Below are 22,528 nucleotides of genomic sequence, written 5' to 3' on the forward strand. Positions count from 1 at the left end.
CGTCTCTTATCAAGTTCGATCAGCCGTCAGTGAGGCCATGGAGCATCTTCCTGGTGAGACATGTCTTCACTAATGTCCTGATGTGTTACTTCCTGAGACATTTTGTTTTTTTTTTGTCTCCTCTTGCTTTTGCATCATCCCAGACTGTCGACATTTCAAACCGATGGAATTAGATCAATAGAGTTTGATCAAGAGTCGGTTCAAGGAATGTTCCACAGTACTGTTACCTGAGCAGTTAGCACTGCGTGGATCAGTCTAATGACTGATTCAGATGAAGCTACTGCAGTTAGACGAGGAAGATGCTCTATAATCTGATGTTAGAGGAGGAAGATGCTCTATAATCTGGATGCTGATTCTTCCTGAAGAAACATAAATCACAAGAATAAGCTAAGCTAACGTCTATTGAATCATGCTAATGCTAGTCATTGTGTTTCCAGCTGGTAAAGCAGCCGTTCTGGTGGTGATGCATCACACCTTCAATCCTGAACAAGTGATTCCTCCGAGCCGCAGACTGGTGACAGACCGGAGAGTCCGACTGACTGTGGACTGTCTGTTCCACCAGAACAATCTGCTCAGCTGTGAACTCAACAGGAGCATGAAGGCTGACATCAAGACGTTCTTCAAAACCTCAAAGGTAACAGATTCATTTCCTCTTTCATCCTGGATTATTTCAGCTTCAGGAACATTTTTCTTTGACAGTGACTGAAGACTGTTGCCAAACAAGATGTTTGATGATTGATTCAACTTTTAACTTTTGCCTGTCAGACACGAGGCAACTCAAATGCAAAGAAACACATCAAATGAAATTAAACTCATAGAGATTAAACAAAACGTGAGGAGGCTTGTTGGTGAGAAGGCTCTAACTGTATGGACTGTACGGACTGGGACGGAGCTCCAGCTGTGGCCGTCCTGGAGTGTCGGTCAGAACACGACTTAAAATTCAGTATTTATACCCAGACGTCGGACTGAGTCGAAGCTTTCAGTGACATGGAGAGAATCAACGCAGCAGGAAGCGGATGTTGACTGTCAGCCAGTTTGTGACATCCAGAAAGTTATCAGGGTTCGGAGGGTTACTTTAAAATTGTAATCCGGTACAGTTACAAGTTACTTGTCAAAAAATGTAATCAGTAACTTTAATTACTTCAATTAAAAAGTAACGTACCAGGTTACTTTTAGTTACTTTTAGATTACTTCACCAGCAAACATAAAAAATAAAGACAAACACAATGTGTCGTCCTCACAGTGTGTTGACAACAACTCTACACAGTGAACACTAAACCTCTGAGTGTCTGAACTCTGTTCAGCCCCAATTAATACCAACAACATGACCTTTGACCTCTAACCTGCTGAGAATCTGACTTTCTGTCTTTCTGACTCAGGATCAGCTCCATCAGTCCAGACTGTGTTCCTCCAGTAGCTCTACAGTCCAGCAGCAGCAGGAGTCGTACTGACAGTGTTAACACACATTTCTACTGTATCCTCAGTCTGCTGCTGTACTGCTGCAGGAGGAGCAGGTTTGTCTTCAGGTCGAACATGAACAGTGTTTTTTCAAGAGTTCAGAGTTGATTCATTCCTCAGTGACAGAAGGAAACATGCAGTCTCCAGTAAATCCTCCATCCAGGCTGAAGAGATTATTACCTCCATCAGATTCTTCTGAGTTCAGCCTGGTGAGGCTGGTTAGCAGGTTACTGACAGGTTAGCAGGTTACTGACAGGTTAGCAGGTTACTGACAGGTTACTGACAGGTTAGCAGGTTACTGACAGGTTAACAGGTTACTGACAGGTTAGCAGGTTACTGGCAGGTTAGCAGGTTACTGACAGGTTAGCAGGTTACTGACAGGTTACTGACAGGTTAGCAGTTTACTGACAGGTTAGCAGGTTACTGACAGGTTAGCAGTTTACTGACAGGTTAGCAGGTTACTGACAGGTTAGCAGGTTACTGGCAGGTTAGCAGGTTACTGACAGGTTAGCAGGTTACTGAGAGGTTACTGACAGGTTAGCAGTTTACTGACAGGTTAGCAGGTTACTGGAAGGTTAACAGGTTACTGACAGGTTAGCAGGTTACTGACAGGTTAGCAGGTTAGTGACAGGTTAGCAGGTTACTGGCAGGTTAACAGGTTACTGACAGGTTAACAGGTTACTGACAGGTTAGCAGGTTACTGACAGGTTAGCAGGTTAGTGACAGGTTAGCAGGTTACTGACAGGTTAGCAGGTTAGTGACAGGTTAGCAGGTTACTGACAGGTTAGCAGGTTAGTGACAGGTTAGCAGGTTACTGGCAGGTTAACAGGTTACTGGAAGGTTAACAGGTTACTGACAGGTTAACAGGTTACTGACAGGTTAGCAGGTTACTGGCAGGTTAGCAGGTTACTGACAGGTTAGCAGGTTACTGACAGGTTACTGACAGGTTAGCAGTTTACTGACAGGTTAGCAGGTTACTGACAGGTTAGCAGGTTAGTGACAGGTTAGCAGGTTACTGGAAGGTTAACAGGTTACTGACAGGTTAGCAGGTTACTGACAGGTTAGCAGGTTAGTGACAGGTTAGCAGGTTACTGACAGGTTAACAGGTTACTGACAGGTTAGCAGGATAGTGACAGGTTAACAGGTTACTGACAGGTTAGCAGGTTAGTGACAGGTTAACAGGTTACTGACAGGTTAGCAGGCTAAAGGTACGTTCACACCGGACGCGTTGCAGGCGTCACGGGCGTCGCTTTTACATTCAAAGTCTATGGTGGACGAGCTTCAACGCACCCAACGCGCATCAGGCGCTTTTCGAGCGTCGCTTTCTGAGCTTTTCGAGCGTTGCCGACGCGCGCCATGCGCGTCACGCGTTGAAGGCGTCAACGCCTGAAGTTGGGAAAATTGAACTTTGGAAGCGTCAACGCCGAGCGTCATCCAATCACAGACGAGCACTCTGAGCGCTGACGCGGGCCAGAAGCTCGTCAAACTGGGCCCGGGAGAGGCGGAGGCTCGCCGGCGGGCCCGCCGCTGGGGTGACGCGCCGCACCGGGGGGCCGCCTCGGTGCGACGCCCGGAGCGGGCCCGCTCCGAGGCGGAGGCTCGCTGGCGGGCTCGCTCCGTAGGACCGCTGGGTGAGACCGCGCGTCTCGGTCCTGCTGCGGGTCGCCGGGAAGCCGGTCGGAGAGGCGGGGGCGGCCGAAGGTGTGATGCGCGTCGCCCGCCGCCAAAGCCCGACCGGGCCTGGAGGCTGGGCTGCTGGGTCGGGGGAACAGCGCTGCGCGCCGTGCCGGGCGGGGGGCCCCGTGGCGGGTCCAGGGTTCCTGTGTGCTCTGCTTCTCTCCTGCTCTGACTCCTCCTGCTGGAGCCGCTCACTGCGGCTGGCTCACATTTCATCCGAACAAAATCATAAACAGTTGGCATTCGGAAAAACAAACGACACAATCGGGCTCTAAACGACCACTTTGTCGGCTAATTTAAAAAAAAAAACCGACAAAGTTATACATTTGAAGAGTTTAGAGCTAAAGTGATTTATGCACCGATCCCGCCATTGTCAACATGAAGACAGGACACAAGCTCCTCCCACTCATGCCACTGAGCTGCCGCGCGTCGCGAGCGTTGCAAGCTTCGTGTGTTTTTGAACATGCGTCGAATTCCACACTTTACTCGCTTCAGCTTTGAGGCGTCAGTGACGCCCGTGACGCCTGCAACGCGTCCGGTGTGAACGTAGCATTATAACACTTTAGCTTCACACTGAGTTCAGGTGTGTTTCATACCTGTAGATGTGTCTTCAGGTTTGATGAGTTCCTGGATGTTGAGAGCGTTTTCACAGCTGGAGGCAGAGTTTACAGTACAGAGAAGTTCTGGCCTCTTCTGACTGAAATACTAAATGTCGACGTTTCCAGTCAGAGAATGAGTTTCTCTCCCTGGAGCAGCCATGACTCCAGCAGCAGGGGGTAAAATACATGACATTGCTGGTTGTTTCATTCACGGTTAAAGGTATAAAGGAACGATTTTCTCAAAAGTCGAAGCCAAACGTCTGTTACTGGCTTTTTGAAAAACGTGCATGCTCCAGACCGTCCTTCCTGCTCTGCTGCTCCTCCCGAGGAAACGCCTATTAATGTCGGAAGCGTGCGAGCGCGAGCTCATCTTCTCCGGGCGTGCACGGCTCTGTTTACAGTTTGTGCGATCGGCCTCGCTCAGAAAGCTGATTTTCCGAAACAGTTACAGTTTCATGATGTCAGACTCGCCATCGGTAACTACTGGCTGAAACCGAAGCTCACGGCGACATAAACACTCTGAATGCACATGCGCAGATCACGGGAACGAGCGCGCTTGACGGCGTTACGCAAGCATTTCTCCAGCGTGGCTGACATGTTGGAGGACCAATAGTTGAGATTCGCATCCCGGAATTCATAGGCTAAGAACATCGTCCACTGTACCTTTAAACATGTCAGCAGAGCGGGAGGCTGCTCCAAGACAGCGGTCGATGCGGCGTCTGTCATTTATATATCTACGGTGTCTACTGTTTATAGATCTATGGTGTGGCGGTTTGTGCCGTAAAGTGCTGTAAAGTGCTGTAAAGTGTCACAATGTCTGTATACGGCGCCGATGTCTGTTGTAATTCTGTTATATTCCGTCTGATTTTCAAAAGTAATCCTGCTCAGTAATCCGTGTTTTTATCAGATGTACCTGGAATGAGATTACATAACCTCGTTACATGTAATCCGTTACTCCCCAACCCTGAAAGTTAAAATGACGGGACAGGAAGACGGCACACAGCGCCACCGCCACACTGTTGGTGTTGTTCTCATCATAGCAGAGACAAAGCAGGAGGTTGTGGGCTTCATCAGTCTGTTCTCAACAGACAACAGTTTGCAGACATCATTACTGTTTCTGTTGGGAACCGCTGAGGAAAATGATCAGATGGGATTTTTCACTTCCTGCTTGTAGAGACGATCATATCAGACACCGACATCAACAACTGTTAAAGGTGCAATAAGTAATATTACATCCCAAAATACGGATTGCTGCGCTGCTTGTTTGACAACTTCAGGAACTCACATCTGATCTGACTCTGGAACCAGGAAGTAGTGAGAGTGTAACGCTTCTGTCTGGGAGGAACCACGGCGTTCCAGTGTTCCTCCACACTGAGGTGTTTAATAACACCAATACTTCACTTCACTTATTCTCATTTGATGCTTTTCTTTGTTATTCTTTTCACTTTTTGATTATTTTTGATTCTTCTAAATTCTTCACTCTACTGTTTCCATGAAGTACTTGGAGAAACAAGTGGAAACTCTACTGGAAGAAAATGCTGCGCAAGACAAGAGAATCAAGGAACTCAAGAACGAAGTGGCAACGCTGAAGCAGCAAGTTCTGATCAACTCCTGGGTCAATCCTCCGGTCAGTGAAGGGGAAAATGGTCCCGTGGACCAGCGGAGTGACACTTCCTTACCGTCTGGACGCGACACTGAGAAGAAGGTAAGAAAAGGTCTGTCCAGGAGGAACAACACAGCTCCAGACATGGCAGAACGTAAAACTCTCCAGGTTGTTTCAGGGAGTTACACTCATCCAACTACCCCATCATCGCCATTTCTACCACTCTGACACATTTTTACTCTCTTGGGTTTTTTTGTTTCAGTTATTTAGGTTAATTTAAAGTCTTTACTCTGTTGTTTCCATGAAGCCACGCCCACTTCCTGGTTATCAGTCCCAGCTGATCTGCTGGAAGTTTTGTTCATATTGTAGAAACGTGACGTCCTGACAGCTCTGGATTTTCATCTGAACACTGAGACACATGATTACACTCTGTTACCCTCTCTGCTGTCCACTCTGACCCCTGCTGGTCTGGAGGACTAACAACACCGGGACAACAGACGGAGACTTCAGTCTCTTAAAGGGGCGGAGTCCATTTTTCACAACATTACACATGATGAATGGTTCACTTTGGGATTCATTGACATTGTTTTTATTCTTTCCATGATTCCAAACACATCTCAACAGGCTGGTCCAAAGGAGAAGAGCGGTGAACTTGCCATCCTAAACTGGAAGAAACTAAAGAGGCTGAAGAAATTAGGGAATAACAGGAGATGGGAATATGGTGACCAGAGAGCTGCTTCCACCATGGAGGTAAGGAACCTTCTGTCCAGGAGGAACTTCAGGGTTCCAGCGTTCTTTCACATTTTGTTATTAGTCTTTGTTATTAGTCTGACAGAAACATGTTCTGGACTCAGACACAGGCTTGTGGGAGTCTTGATCAGATAGTAGGACAGGTTCCAGGCATCAGGGTCTATTGAGGGATTACTGGTTTACCAACACGACACAACCTGACTGCAGAAAGAGCCGCCCCACTGAGCAGTTGTTGAGTTTATCCATGTTCTAGAACAGTTTAACAGCCAGTGATAAAATCAGTTCTGCTGCTGAGTTAGCATTGGTGAATCTGAAATGTCTTAATAAGCCAGACAGGCATTAGATGCAGCTGAGTAGAAGGAGGAGAAGAAGTTTCCACACTTCAGAGGCCGGACATCCATTCTTACCTGATCGACACACCAATGTTCATTTAGCGCTGACGAGAATGACCTGTGACCTCTGGTCATTTGTCAATTCCCCCTGACGTCTGTGTTTCTTTCATTGCATTCACACAGGACAGGAGAACTCTGAGTTTTACTGGAATTTACAGACATCACAGCCAGATATGAACCCGGACGAATGCGTCCATTCTGGTCACAACATTGCTTCATTCTGTTTTTATTATGCACAAATGTTAGATCTTTAATACCATTACCTGGAAGCCCTAAAACTACTTTTTATTGTTCCTCCGTTTTGTCGTGATCACCAGTGACTTGTGTGTCCATCTCAGATGGATCCATTTCTAAAAGATGCATTTCAGGACAAATTCTGGTCAAAACACTGTTGTGTTGCAATTTTTATTCTATAGACATGACTAAATACTTTTTTCTCTGCGTTGCCGTGTTTTGCTGCCACGGCCCACAGACAGAGGAGAGGAAGGTTATTTCTATTTCTTTGTGTTGTTGCACAGTTGTGGTTCAGAGTTCTGATGCTCATCAATGAAAGACTGTCCTGTACTGTGGAAGACCTCTCACTGGGGACTGGATTAGAGATCAAGTATGTGTGTGTATGGATGGATTACTTATTGATTAAATATGATGTGGCCCCCCTTACACACACACACACACACACTCAGAAACAGGGAAAAAATAAGACTAAATGATAATAATCATCATGTACATGCTTCTTTTTCTGTCAATAATCTGTAATAAAACAGCAGATAAGCAGCAAAGTAAATGACATAAAAATGCAGGCGCTCTGCTTTAGGAGGCTAAATGACACTTCTCAGGTTCAGGACAGACAGTTTTTCATTTCCATGCATCATGTCTCTGAACCTGAAATGTGAAAAAGCAACGGGGTGATGAGGAAGTTCTAGTAGAAGAAAAACATGGGAGAATGACACCAAGACGTCTTCTAGATCTCCTAGAACTCCAACTACTTTTATTCTTTTTGATTCATTAAGATTCATCACTCTGTTGGTTCCATTAAGCCACGCCCACTTCCTGCTTGTCAGTCTCAGTGATACCGACAGTTTTAACGGTTCAGTTTTTCACAGTTTTGTTCAAATGATGAAATGAGTGGTTTACTTTGTTTTTCACAGATTTTTTTTTTCTTTTTATGATTCCAATCCAATCTCAACAGCCTGGTCCAAAGAGCCCCGCCTCCAGGAAAGATGAAGAGAAGCCACAGAACAAGAAAGAAGGAAACAAACAGAGCAAACCGGCAGAGCAGAAGAAGCGGTCTGACACTCCTGTTCAATCCCAGTCCAGTGAAAGTCAACATCCCGAAGGCGGTGAAGAAAACAAGACATTCATCTAAACAGAGGCCGACAAGGCCTCGACCAGTCCAGAGACCTCAGCGAGGTTTTAGGTGGCGCCCCCTTTGCTTCCCCAGCGGATCCAGTATACTCACAAGAAACTTGATAGCTTTGTCTTTGACCTTTTTTTATTTAAAGAAAGCAAATTCCCAATCAGCTTAGTCAACAAGATCATAAGTTTTAGATCAATAAATTAAAAAAAAAAAAAAAAAAAATGAAATAGGAACGGGAGAGTGGGGTAAGTAGTGTCCGTTTTTACTTAAAGTGCCTTTTACACAAGGGGATTACAGGAATTTCCGCAACTAAAATATGTTCATATAGTTTAGGATGTTGTGCATCCTGGGAGCAGTCACTGTGGATATTAAAGCTGGTGTCATACAGGCCAATATCCATCCATCCATCCATTTTTCTACCGCTTATCCGGGGCCGGGTCGCGGGGGCAGCAGTCTCAGCAGGGATGCCCAGACTTCCCCGTCCCCAGACACTTCCTCCAGCTCCTCTGGGAGGATCCCAAGGCGTTCCCAGGCCAGCCGAGAGACATGGTCTCTCCAGCGTGTCCTGGGTCTTCCCCGGGGTCTCCTCCCAGGTTCGACACTATAATATAACATTAGCATAAAGCAATATAAAATGTATTTATGAGCCCCGCCTTCGTCTCATCGACCCCCATGTTATCTGAAAAAGCGCCGGTCAGCGTCAGCCAATAGATTTCAAGCTTCCGAACTTGTGCAGCAGCCAGAGAGCACGGCCGCTCGCCCAGCAGAGGAGAGTTAGCTCTGCAGCAGATATATCCACTGTCTGCTGAACATCCACCGTAAACAGCTCAACATGGAGGATGCTGCAGGACTCAGAGGCTCTCATTTTCACCCGACGGATAATAGCGTGCACAATTAAAGGGGCGTGGCTTGGTCGCTCATGAAAGCAGAGGGAGGGGGAACCTGAGACGTTGGATTAAAAAAAAAAAAACTCTCTCTTTCAAAACTCCGGACACGAGCTTTAAATAAACTGTGAGAAATATAGCTTTGGGAAAAAAAGTGGTTTTGTGGCACAACTTACCCCAAGTGCGGGGTAACTTGTGCCATTAGTCAGAATACACTGGGGTAAATTGTGCCACTGATAACTGAAGTAAAAAAGATCATTTTAATATCAAAAATGATAATGCTAGATAAGACAAATTCAATGCAAAAGTACTTGTTTAATGTTAATTTAAAGTTTTAACATCATCAAAGGCCAGTTTGCTTCAACAAGGCCCAGTGCCACATGAACCCACGCTAAGAACAAAATCAAGAATCCAAAATGAGCACCTGACTGCATCTGAATATCTTCACAGATTCGACCTACTAGACCAGGGGTGGGGAACCCTGGTCCTGGAGGGCGGCAAACCTGCATGTTTTCCATGTCTCCCTGCTTCAACACACCTGAATCTCATGATGATTCATGGCCAAGTCCAGCAGAAAGCCAGATAACGAGCCTCATTGCAATCAGCTGTGTTGAAGCAGGGAGACATGGAAAACATGCAGGGCTGCGGCCCTCCAGGACCAGGGTTCCCCACCCCTGTACTAGACGTTCCACTGGTCACTGCTGCAGTGGAATATGAACCTGCGCTCCCTTCTGGCTCTATCAACACGCTTTTATGGTGTGGGAAATTTTTTAAGCACATCACCTCGAGGGATGACTCCTTCATCATTCTCTCTAAATGTGAAGATGGACTTTCCATCAACAGGCCTCATAACTTTGCTTTAGAAACTATGCACTGATCTTGTCACCTTCAACATTCTCCACCAAACCAACATAGTTATAGGAATTGGATTTTTTTTACCTGCAAGCTTCACAATAAAGTCACCAGCAGACAGATCCTTGTCACCATCATCATTATCATCATTGTCACTATGGACATCATCGGCGGTGGTTTCGTGGGGAGAGCAGTGGTCTTACAATTGGGAAGTTGTTAATTCGACTCCTGTCTCCCTCATGTCGCAACTCCCAGCTATGAGTAAAAGAGCACCACTGCCTTTTGGTCATCACGGGAGTGACAAAGGCTGAGGTAGACCCCCCGATAGTAAAATCCAGAGTGGAGCCCCGTGTTGCGGCACCCTCCGGCAACTCCTTTGGCCAAGCTGGTACCAAGGAGCCTGTCCCTTCTGCTGGATCCTGCCAGCGAGGCTGAGAAGGGGATCTGTCGACTCCGCCATAAACTTTACCCCGGCTTGTCCATGATCTCTCTCCAGATCGACAGAGCTTGTCGTCATCGATAAATCGATGGACTGCCGAAGACTCGTTTGGCAGCTGCTGTTCTCTCATAGCCTGGCTCTGTTACTTCTCCTATTTTTTTTTTTTATCCATTTATCTTCTTATGGTCATCCTGCAGATCTTCATCTCCTTTCCAACCTGATGTGTGGTCTTCCCCTGTTGCATCTCTTTCACTGCTCTTTCCAACTGGAGCCCTGTCTGTTTTCCTTTTGTATCTGCGACATGATGGATTTTGATCTGAAATTAAGAATGACTCATAGTTTTAGTGATCAAATGGAAGAATAAGATGTACAATAACAATGAAATACAATAAAGTAATATATAGTAAATAATCATAAGTTGGGGGAAGTTGGCACAACTTAACCCCGGTCCTTTGGCACAAATTGCCCCAGGCCCACCATTTTGAAAAAAATGCCTCCCCCAGCTGTTCTGAGCGAGCCTCATGTTAACGGTACAGACTCATGATGTAGCTTACTAAAGCAATAAAACATGTGTGAAATGTTTTCAAAGTTTTCTATAATTGTTCAAACACAGCAATCAAAAAACCTTAACCATGGAAATTTTACTTTGGAGGGCAAAAAAATATTTTTTGAACTTAAATGTGCTCACCTCTCCAGCCATGTGTCTCCATTCTTTGCAAGATGAGCGGAATGGACGCCTCTTCAAAAATATGTGGTCACATGACCAACAACTGCTATGTTTTTCTAAATAATAGGGGTGGCACTACTTGCCCCTTGGCACAAATTACCCCGCTCTCCCCTATAGCTAACATGAAGTATAAATTAAAAACAATCAAACATGAAGCTTCTTTCAGCAGCAGCCACTGGAACAGGAAGTGTGGAGGAGAGTGCAGCCCACATTGTGGAGTGAAGCAGCAGATGATCCAGCAGAGGATTTAGAAACTTCAGCAGGGCGTCTTAAAAGAGTTTGTGACTCCACTGAGTATCTAAGAATAAAAACATAAGATTCCAAGAATAAAATGAAATAATATAAAAAAATAAAAACACCAAACAGAGATACACGTATGATGCTCACTATAGAAAGCATGTATAGCATACATTACATTTGTTTCTGATTTGCAGATTCGATGTCCAGTTTATTGTCATTACAGTGAAATGCTGAGCAGCACAATGTAAAGCAGCAGTAAACTGCAGTATTCAGGTTATAATACTGATCTGACTGAATGACAGCAGAGCTGATGTTCACAGCAGCGTTCCCTCTCATGTGGTACTGATTCAACATTAACGATGAGCCTCAACAACTCGGCTCACAACTATCAGATATGGGTGGAAAAGTGACTATTACCAGCAGGTTAGCTAACCAGACGGCAATCAAAAAAACCCCAAAATAAATAATAATAACACAACACCTTCTGAAACGATCTCATCTAAATCTCTTGAGGACTGTAAGGCAGGAGAACCAGTAGTTTTCTACATGGTCTAAATTATGTTCCATAACAACAGGCCCCTCGACAAGACTGACTGGCATTAAAACAGTTAGCTAGCATGGTATTTACTGATTAGTGATTAGCAGCCATGTAGCTTAATCCAGGTTACCGTCGCGTTCTGCAGCAGAGAAACCATTACATGTAACATTACCTCAGTCTTTCTTTCTGTTCTCCTCCTTTTCTTGTTTTTTCTTCCCTGGACACCAGACAGTTCTGGTCAATTTGTCATCATATCTTGATATTTTGATGGGGGACGTCCAGAAACGATCATGTGGCGAATCAGGGAGGGGAACTTTAGGGGAGGGGGGCAGCGGGGGCGTGGACAACTCAGTGAATAATATTGTAGACTACTGTGATTATTTAATAGTCTTTGCTTATGTAGTACAACACTTGTAAAATAGTGAAAGTTACACCTTGTTTTTGATTTACCATTGGTGCTGCTGGTGCAGCGGCGCCCCCTGATGGATGCTCCTGAGCATTTGCCTGCCCATGCTACAGGCCGGCTCTGAACACAGATGATCGTCCTGAGAGACCAAAGCTGGAAGAATCCCAACATGTGGATCATGTGGATGTGAAGGGATGAAGTGAATGTGGAATCCTCTTCAACCTGAAGGGTGGAGCTGCTGGAGGGACTGAGTGATGGAGCTGAGGCTGACGTTCATGTCTGGGTCTGAAATCTGGTCTGAAGCCCAGTTCACACTGGATCAGGATGACCTCAGGACCTCTGGTGGTTTATAATAATCTCATCTGTGTTTTTAGTCCCGTCTGAATGCACCATGTCTGTAATCAGGTAATAATCCCACCTCAAATTAAATCCAGATTTGACCAAACTGTCGTCCTCTGATGATACTGATGTGGCCCAGTGGGAAACATTCATGAAAATTTAAGTATGTAAATAAATAGAAGCTTAAACATGGACTCAAAACAATGATTTAAATATGTATTTTCAGTTTATTTACAATAAAAGAACATGAGAACGGTTAAAGGCTTAAATGTATTTCATTTCATTTATTTTGCCAGTGGAGTGTTACGTTAGACTGGTTCTTTCTGCAGAGGTGTTTGAGGTGCTGTGTTCACGTCCAGGTCGATCTGGTTCAGGTGTGAATGAAGCTCAGATGGCTGCTCTGTGGTCCAGCTGGCCGGCATGTTGTTCAGTGGTACAACATATATAACACCTCCGGAGGAGTTACAGTGTCGTTCCCAGTGTCATCGGCACAGTGTGAGGTTCGACTACAGGAATGAATGTCAGTCAGTTAATGACCACTGATCACAAAATAAGTTTAAAATAGCGACTAGAAAACAGAGAGAACAACAAACAGTTGACGGATGTTTCAGTCTCACTTTGAAATAAAAGAAAGGTTCTTTCTTTCTTTTCCAGTGATTTGGTTTCTCAATCCATTTTTAGATTTAAACCTTTCATTTGGTCTGAAATCTTCACTTTTCTCAACCCAGGTTTTAGTTGATGGAACCGCCTCAGATAAAATATCTTTCAGTACATCCACCGTTATTTCAACAGTGGTCAAAAAAATAAGAGAAATCACCTTTATTCCAGCCCCGGAGGAGGGAGTGGATACAACCTGCTGAAAGAGTCCCGCCCGAATGCGACGCTCCCCGGAAAAACAGCCAACGCACCCGAATACAAACAGGGACAATCTGATTGGTCAAAGCCAGCCGGCCTTCTATTGGCTGACGCGTGATACACCAAAAATCAGAGCAGAGCAGAGATCCGTGAGCGCAAAGTTCCGAGAGAACAAGAGGAAGGGTTTGAGTTTGAGCGCAGGAAATCTGAACGAGCAGCATCGTAAGCGAGCGCGAGGACACAGTCTGAGCTCTGAGAGACAGGATCCCGAAATCTGAGAATGAAATCAATAAACGCTGCCCTCAGATCAATTTAACATATCCTTTAATAATGAAAAACTAATAAAATTAATCTAGAATGCTCTTGAATTATGAAAGGAAATGTATTCCATACTGGGGGCTCAGAGCTCCATCTGGAGCAGAGTCTGTCCTGATGGACTCCGTCCCATGGACCGCTCCATGGAGTCCCAGGTGGACTCCAGCAGCAGGTCCAGCAGCAGGTCCAGCAGCAGGTCCAGCTGAGCCGGACGGCTGCAGGGATCCGTCTCTGTTCAGTCACCGCTCCGATCCAGAGCAGCTGCTGTCGTCCAGCAGTCCTCAACTCTCTGGCAGAGTCCAGAAACCGTCTGCGTCCCCACTGTCTGTCCCACAACCTGCAGACACCAAGTCCATCACTGCTTCAGACTGCTGGGACGAGCGTCTCCAACCTGCTGTCCTCCTCTGTCCTCTGTGTCTCTCAGTCAAAAATCAAGTCAAGCTCAATCAAATCACTCAGAAATAATCCTTTTACAAAATCAATAAATACACAGAAACATTTTAACCATTCAAACACATTGTAAGAAACTGAGAATACATCTTCAAATCAGTGTTTTAATCTCTTTTAGAGTCTCATTTAGAGACTTATTCATATTTCCACTGGGCTCCAGCAGGACAAAGATCCGTCTGCAGAGACATCATCACCACATGTGTGTTCAGACTCTTTCACAGCTGTACCTTGATCAGTTTTCTCCCGAGTTTCAAATGGTTTGTTATAAACTCTAAAGATGTAGTTCTGACACTGCATACTAATGAATGCAGAAGGTATTTATGTTAAATCAAGATTTCGGCTCCAAAACCTCAGGCACAGAATGAGAACGTTCAAAACTTTATCTGTATATGTATTCAAAATACATGACTACTAATATCATAAAAAAGTGAATCATTACATGTTTCATGATGTTTTGTATATTTTTACTTTATAATGCGTTACTGTCATTCTTCAACGTCTTTAGTATCTTTGACACAAAAGTAGCATTAATTAAATTCAAAGCCCTCTGAGTAACTTGATATGTAATTTACCTGCCCACCTTGAGATTGAACTACAGAAATTCACAGAGCACAGAGTGAGAGTTAAAGGTTGTAGAGAAGATCTTTATTACTAACAAAAATGAATTAAAGCTAAAAAATGGCGTTATTAAGCTGTAGCAGCCTTGTTTTTATCCTGATCAAAAAACAGAAAATAAACATTGATCAACTCTGGAGGTTGTAAAACCAACATTACTTTAGCCAATCAATACCGAGGTAGCCTCGTTATCTGTTGGTTTTCTAACGTGTCAATCAACCTCTCTAAACTGTCATGCCCCTACGCCCTTTTCGTCCCCCCCCCCCCCCCCCCCATGCGCTGCACCTCCGCTCCACCATGCTCGGCTCTGCTGCCGCTATCAACACCTTAACACCTGTAGACCTGAGACAGTTGCCACAAACAATGTATGTTTTAATCTTAAAACAAGACTTGTATGAAACAGTCCGGAGAGTGAGAGGAGGGGGGGGGGGGGGGGGGGGGTTGTTTAGCCTGCAGGCTGCAGCCACACAGATCAGCTGTGAGCTCCGAGTCTGCTCCAGTCCTGCAGCTCCACACAAACCTCCCCGTCCTCCTCTGATCCACCGAGACCAGGGACGGCTCAGGGACAGGGTTTTACTCATATTTGCTGTGTTTGTGTTGTTCAGAAGGACACGTTGGTAGCTATGTGTTAGCGCTATGATGCTAAGTTGCGAAAAGCTACATTTCGTTTCGTTCCGTTTATTTAGGCATATCACATAACATAAACATGTCAACAAAATATACAAAACCATTCAATGAAAGCCCAAAAGGAGTAGGCTGAAGCAGAAGCTTATCAGTGCCTACCCCTTCCCATATCTCGTAATTATATCACTGAGGGTCACATGGCAATGTTGTTGTATTTATACATCATTTTATCATCCATACCCAGGCCATTACACAGTAGCATGTGCATGTGCCTGCCTATGAATGTGTGTGTGTTATGTGGTACAAGATTCATGTCCTGGCATGCCACACATTCTGCGTAGGGAGGAGGTGTGGGTCACGTATGGCAGCATTTCAAAAAGGACTAAAGGCCGGTCCTGCTTCACATGTCCGCGTGGGTGCGCGTTGCGCGTTGGTCCGTGTGACGTAAAAATCGTCATGAATTCCTGTCCGCTAGGGTCCGCGCGGACCGATCCGCGGACGTCCGCGCAGCAGCCAGAATTTGAGACCGCGTTGCGCATTGCGCGCAGGTCGCGGAAGTGTGCGCCTGCGCCAGAGCGCCATAGCAAACAAAACATGACGGTAAAAGTGAAAGTAGACGGAGCTCCAGCCTGATGGCTCCACTTAAAGACACCGAAAGAGTGAAAAACTCGTGGAAAGAGAGAGAGACTGTCTGGAGGGAGGAGAAGGTCTGCAGACAGAAGTGATCGCTCCCGCGCCGCCCACGCGATTCAGAAACAGGAAAAAAAAGGCTAAATAAACTTTAATACTTAAAGATAATGTACTGACAATGTATGTGCTTAATTTTCTCTGAATAATCTGTAATAAAGGAGCAGATAAACAGTCTGTAGAGCCGGAAAAGCTTCTCGAGGCTGCGTGGATCACCTGCATGAGACGCGCACAGCTGAGCTCAAAATGTAGCATGGGAGAAAGCGCGTCCGCATCGGTGGTGCGCGGACCTTCCAAGGCGGACGCGGAAACGCGGACATGTGAAGCATGGACCAGCCTTAGCTGTCACTGGATTTCTCTCTCCATGGAAAATCCTCTATACAACCTTTAACTATTCCACACACACACATGTTCATAAGAAGAGAGAGAAAGAGTGTGTGTGTGTGTTACTGTCCGTGGTGCGGAAACAACATCAACAAACATTACCTTCATCCAGAGGAGTCAGACTCAGATCCTGGAGGTTTGTAGCGCTGCCTGTTCTCCAGAGTGTCCTGCTCCTCCAGGTCTGCTGGACTCCTGATCAGCCTTCATGAGACTCAGCTGTGTGGAAGCAGGGAGACGCTGAGAACCTCCAGGACCCGAGTCTGACTCTTCTGACTTGCTACATTTCTTCCCTTCCTCACACACACACACACACACACACACACAGTTTCACATAAACACACTAAAAAATACACATGTTCATAAACAGAGAGAGCGAGAGAGCGAATGTGGTGTTTGTCGTGACTCCAGCAGGGATCTAAATGAGCAGGACAGGATGAAGGTAGTCATGGTCCACTAGGAGAGACTCTCTCTTCACCCACAACACACACACCCACGCCAGCGCATCATTATCTTCACCACAACCATCCTGACATCAAACAGAACGGTCACGTGATCAGAGAGAGAAGCAGTGAACTGAACTCTGAACCATCATGGAGCTCTTCATTCAAGCTGCTCTGCAGACTTTTGGCCACCAGGTGGCGCCACAGAGGACGGTGTAGAGACGCTTCCATCCAGGCTTCAGAGCTTCAGAAAGCTTCATTTGTCCATCAGGATTAAAAAGAGCTTCACTTCCAGCCTGGCAGCAGACTGACAGACTCAGACTCTCAGTCAGACTCTCCTTCAATCAGTCCAGCTGAGACCAGACTGGTCCAGTCAGGACCGGCTGGGCTGGACCAGAAGACAAACGTCCAACAGTGATCAGAAGAGTCCTGTCCTCATGGTCTCCATCGCTGCTGACAAAGACTTGAGGAGGTCAGAAAACGTCCTGAAACTTAAAGTGACCACATATTTACAAAGTGTTGGAGGCTCCGTCTGTGAGCCCTGCTGAACTCCACTGATGTTCTCTGATCTCTGATTGGTGCTGACAGGACTGCTGTCAGAGACAGAGACCGTCCTTCCTACAGAGGACACAGACTCACTGAAGAACCAGAGGACCAGAATGTAAATCCAGCAGACAGAGGCTGAGAGAATGTGGTGTTGAAGGTGTAGAGGAGGATCAGAGAGTCAGAGGAGACTCTGAAGAAGGACAGAGAGCCAGCAGGACAGTCCACATACACTGCTACTCTACCAGAGGAGGAGGAGGAGGAGGAGGAGGAGGAGGAGGAGGAGGAGGAGGAGGAGGAGGAGATGGATGTTTTTATGTTATTGTGCCAGACAGAGTAACCTTCATCAGAGCAGTTCAGACTCCAGGACTGATCATTCCATCCAAACACACACGCATTTCTGCTTCCTCTCTTTATGATTCCTCTGTAACTCACTGATATATAAACATATCCGCTCCACTCGACCTCCCAGTAAGATCGACCACTCAGATCATTTCTACACAGCAGCTGAGGAGGCCAGAAACCTTCAAATCTGTCTGGACGATAAGGATACGGCTGCTCTTTCTTCACATGCGTCACCTTCCTGTTGTTGTTGGACAGTTTGAGTTTTCTGCTCATTGAGTTTGTGTCCAGTTCAAGCTGAGAGAAATCTGATGGAGAGAAAGAGAGAAAAGTCATCCTCTGACACATGTGATGGATTTCTTCTCTCTGGACTTCCTGACATGTTGTTCATTCATCCAGCCACGCTTATTCTGACTTTTAAAAGCGAGACTAAAACGTTCACTGAGCGTGGTGAGGCTGAGACATATTACAAAACTGTGATTAAGCCTGCGCTTAAGAACAGCGTCTATAATTGATGACGAGGAAGGCTGGGTGGACGATGAAGGAACAGAAGTGATTCAATGGTAAAATAGCATTTTTTTCCTTTCTTCCTCTTTCCTTTTTTTTCTACTCTAGGAAAGTGTGAGGTTTTTGTTAAACATAAGAAAATAATTTAACTTCGATGGTCAGCTTATTGTTTACATGGAATAAGCCCACATACTTTGTTATAGAGGATGAATTTGTCATGAGCTGGCGAAGCTCATATTTTCATTTCATTCATTACAATGTTTAAGATTTTGCGTGTGAATGTAGGTGTGAATGTAGTTTGTCAGTTGTATGTGTTACTTATGGAAACTCAGTGTAAAGATTTACATATAGAGCAAATATCTGATGGGTAAGGAAAACATTTTACTCCAAAAGGGGAGTTCTAAAATAGCCCATTTGAATGTGTGCAGTCTAAGAAATAAAGTAAATGATAATCAAGACATTTTACAAGGTTATAATTTACAGGTATTCGCAATATCAGAAACACACTTAGATCCAACAATAAATAATTCTGTATTAAGGATAGATTGTTATCATATCTATAGATTGGATAGAAATCTACATGGTGGAGGTGTTGCTTGTTATGTTCAAAACAATATCCCAGTTAAGGTGAGACCAGATTTGAACATCACAGGGGTTGAAGCTCTCTGGTTAGAGCTGCAGCTGCCTCATTTGAGGCCTGTTGTTGTGGGATGTTGTTATAGACCACCGAATACGGCTATAATGTACCTTGACCTAATTTGTGAAATGCTTGAGAGAGTATGTGACATTGGAATTGAGCTTTATTTTTTAGGGGATTTTAATATAGATTGGAAAAACAACAGTTGTGCATTAAGAAATAAGTTAATGTCATTCGCTAGTATTTGTAATTTGTCACAACTCATTAGTGAATTTACAAGAGTAAATTTGAAATCTGATGGCACATACTCTGCAACTCTTATTGATTTAATTTTTACGAATGTAAAGGAGCTATGCTCTAAGGCAGTTTCTATTCCTGTAGGTTGTAGTGATTATAATTCAGTTGCAGTTTTAAGGAAAACAAAGGTACCTAAACCAGGACAACGCTTTATTTATAGCTTTATTCTGAGCTAGGTCAGGAGCTAATGGGGCTCTCAATAAACAAAACGAAACGAAAGTTTCATGAGGAAACTTTCTGTCAGACTTCTCTTGTCAGTCATGTTGGAATGAATCAAAACTTTTGATTTAAAGACAGACACTGTTTGGTCCTCATCAGTCCAACTTACACTTCCTGGGACCAGGTTTTAACCTCTGCTCTCCACCATGGTCCACCCTGCAGGAAGAAAGACAGTCAGAAGGTTTTCTCTCCAACAGGAGTCCTAACTGCTGCTCAACATGAAGCAGAGCTCCTCAGAATCAGGCTGAAGGAGCTCTGAGTCCACACTCTGGGACTGCTTCACTCAGGACAGCAGTCAGCTCTGGATGGATGGATGAAGAAGATGAAGTGATGAATGAAGCCTCCTCTGGTGTTTCAGCTCACACTGACTCATTTCAAAGCTTCAGACTTGGCTCAAAGTCTCTGTGGAGACGTCTGGAGGCTGAAAGTGTTTCTGCTGCTTTGGATCAGTGAGATGAAGATGAAACCTGTCGGCATGTTTCTGCTCCTCTCCTCCTAACAGCTGGAAAAGGAGCTTTCAAAGGATCCTTCACACTTCTGGAGTTTTCACTGAAAGATTCCGTCTGACAGAGAAGAAGAGAAGTTGTGTTTCTCTTCATCAACCAGCTCCAACACACACATGGAGAAAAGTCTCCATTCAGCCAAAACACACAGAAAACCCTGAAGATCATGTTGGAATGGAAAGTGGAGGAATTCTCATCAGGACTTGAAGAGTGAAGAGAAAAGCAGCCGTTTGATCCTATGATTCAACGCAGGTCTAGATGTCTGAACCACATCACAGAGGCTTCAGAGTCTCATTTCTATCATCAGGGTTCAGCTGTTCTTGGTCCTTGTGTCATAAAAATCACTGTTTACAGTCAGTGGAGACGTTTTGTAGAGCAGGGCTCTTTAACTCCAGTGTTCAGAGGCTCAGTTTGACTCTATTTCTTGAAGTAACGGTCCAGAAGATCAGAATGTGGAACTATTTAGTGTGATATATATATTTAAAGGTGCATTAAGGAGTTTTACAACCTTCAAAATATTTATTTTCCACCATAAATATGTTACACATTTTTAATGATGTGTGCAATGTGCCCTGACATACCCCTTTCCCACTGCAACGAGCGGGTCGTCCCGTGTCTGCGACCCGCTAACTATCGCCTTTTCAGACTCCTTTCCCACCGCCTGCAGACCTGCGTCTCACCTCCTGCTGGCGAGCCGCGTCGCTGCGTTTTCCCGCTCTGATGGGTGTCCCACGTTGATGACATCATCAGCGCGACGGAGCAAAACTAAAGTAAACAATGCAGCGGAACACAGTCCCTGTTACCTGTAGACGAATCTTCTCTTCCCCACGGATCAGGGGAAGCTCTCTGGTCTCGCTATCTTGCCATTGCTGGGTCATGTTGATGAAGGAAACCTCACGCTGTGTCCAGAAACAACAACTAGCGCGCTAACTTAGCCGCGCTGCGTCGACGTCATCATGTAAGTCCCTCCCACTAAAAGCCGGTAGAAAGCCGACCCGGGAATTTACCGGGTCGATTGCAGGTTGAACGACCCGGGTTGAAATCCCAGGTCAAAGCTTTTCCCACTGCCATGACTTAGCGGGTTTAAACGGGTTTTTTGGCCAGTGGGAAAGGGGTATTACAGCGCTAAATTGTCACTTGAAAGTTGCAGTGCCGGTCCGGCACCAGAATTTTTTTGGGGAGAATTTGAAAGGAATGACGTAATGCGCGCTCCGGCTGGTTAGGTTTCACTTTGTCCGCCATTACTCCGCCAGATGCTTAGTGAGCAACAACTGAGCAGGAGCTTCCAGAAAGTCAGAACAGACTGGCTTCTAGCACTGCCACAGCTCCACACAGACTCCACCAGGTAGAAGAAACTTAAATTTTACTTGAGCGCGACTAAACGAGCGAAGAAGGAGTTCCCCTCTTCCGTGCACAGGAGCCACAGGGACGAGTTTTTCACTAAGCTGCATTACGTCCAAGGCCTGCAGGGGGCGCTGTTTCGCATAAAACGTGCAAACTCCCTAATGCACCTTTAAAGTTCTGCCAACATCTGCATCTAATCAACCCATGAGTGTCAAATCTAATTAATTCAGTGAAACTCAAACTTTCTGATCAGATTTATTGTCATGAAACATAGAGCTGGAAATAAATGTTTGACTTTCAATATAATTCTTATATAGTTCTGTCATTTACTAAATAAAAGTCAGGCTCATTTTCAAAATAAGACAAAGTGAATCAAATGTTCAGCAGCAGTGCTGGACTTCAGAACAATGAAACAGATGTGACAGATAATCAATGTAAAGAGAGGTTCACTTGTTGAGGAAAGGTTTTTTCCTCCTCAGGGAGAGATCGGAGCTCTTACTTGACCTGCCAAGATGTTCCAGCTGGACTTCAGTGAGTCCGAGTCTTTCTCAGACTCAGGTGGAGCTGCTCATTGGTGAGCCTGGAACCAGGTGGAAATTAGTTTCCTGCTGGAGAAAGCTGCCTCTCAACTGTGTGTGGAGCCAAACATGGTCCAGAGGGAAGGAGGAAGAACAAACTCTTCATTCTGGATTCAATGCTCTGTTTTCACTGTCCACTGGGATTCTTTTGGAGAGTGACATTTGGCTCAACTTTATACTATTATACTAACAATGAACTTTCTCTTTCTCTCTCATCCATCTTTTTCTCTCTTTCTCCTTCTCACCTGTCTTATTCTCTCACTTTCTCTGTCTCAGCTGTCTTCAAACCTGAAGAAACATGTACAGCTATGAAACACACCTGAACTCACAGTGAAGCTAGAGTGTTGTTAACTTGCTAACCTGTCAGTAACCTGCTAATCGGCCAGGAACCGACTAACCTGTCAGGAACCGGCGAATCTGACGGTAACCTGCTAACCTGACAGTAACTGGCCAACCTGTCAGTTATCTGTTAACCTGTCAGTAACCTGCGAACCTAAACCATTGAGCTGTTCAATAGGTGTCCCACGGGGTAGTATTTTGGGCCCTTTACTGTTTCTTGTCTACATAAATGATCAACCACGCTCAATCCAACACTCTCAAACACTGCTTTATGTGGATGATACAGTGATCTTTGTATCTGGCCCAAATACAGATGTCATCAATCAAAAACTTAATGTAGATCTACAGTCCTTACATGGGTGGCTGTTGGACAACCATTTAACCATAAATACAAAGAAAACGGAATGCATGTATTTCCATTCACCTCGGAGACCCCTGCTCATTTCCAATCCTGTTGTCATTGCAAACCAAACACTTTCAGTTGTACCACCCTACAAATATCTGGGGGTCACCTTAAAGCTCGTGTCCGGAGTTTTGAAAGAGAGAGGTTTTTTTCCGCCCTCCCACTGCTTTCATGAGCGACCAAGC

At 45.1% G+C, this 22,528-nt stretch overlaps 1 long non-coding RNA gene across 1 annotated transcript; it reads left to right on the forward strand.

Annotated features, from left to right (window-relative positions):
• LOC115402463 (uncharacterized) lies at positions 1–17,367 on the forward strand. Its single transcript, XR_003933111.1, has 4 exons — positions 1–53; positions 438–615; positions 1,648–1,667; positions 17,356–17,367. It is a non-coding gene; the product is annotated as an uncharacterized LOC115402463 (long non-coding RNA).
• The last annotated feature ends 5,161 nt before the right edge of the window (positions 17,368–22,528 follow it).

The sequence above is a fragment of the Salarias fasciatus genome, chromosome 15 (genome assembly GCF_902148845.1).
Source record: "Salarias fasciatus chromosome 15, fSalaFa1.1, whole genome shotgun sequence".
NCBI lineage: Eukaryota > Metazoa > Chordata > Actinopteri > Blenniiformes > Blenniidae > Salarias > Salarias fasciatus.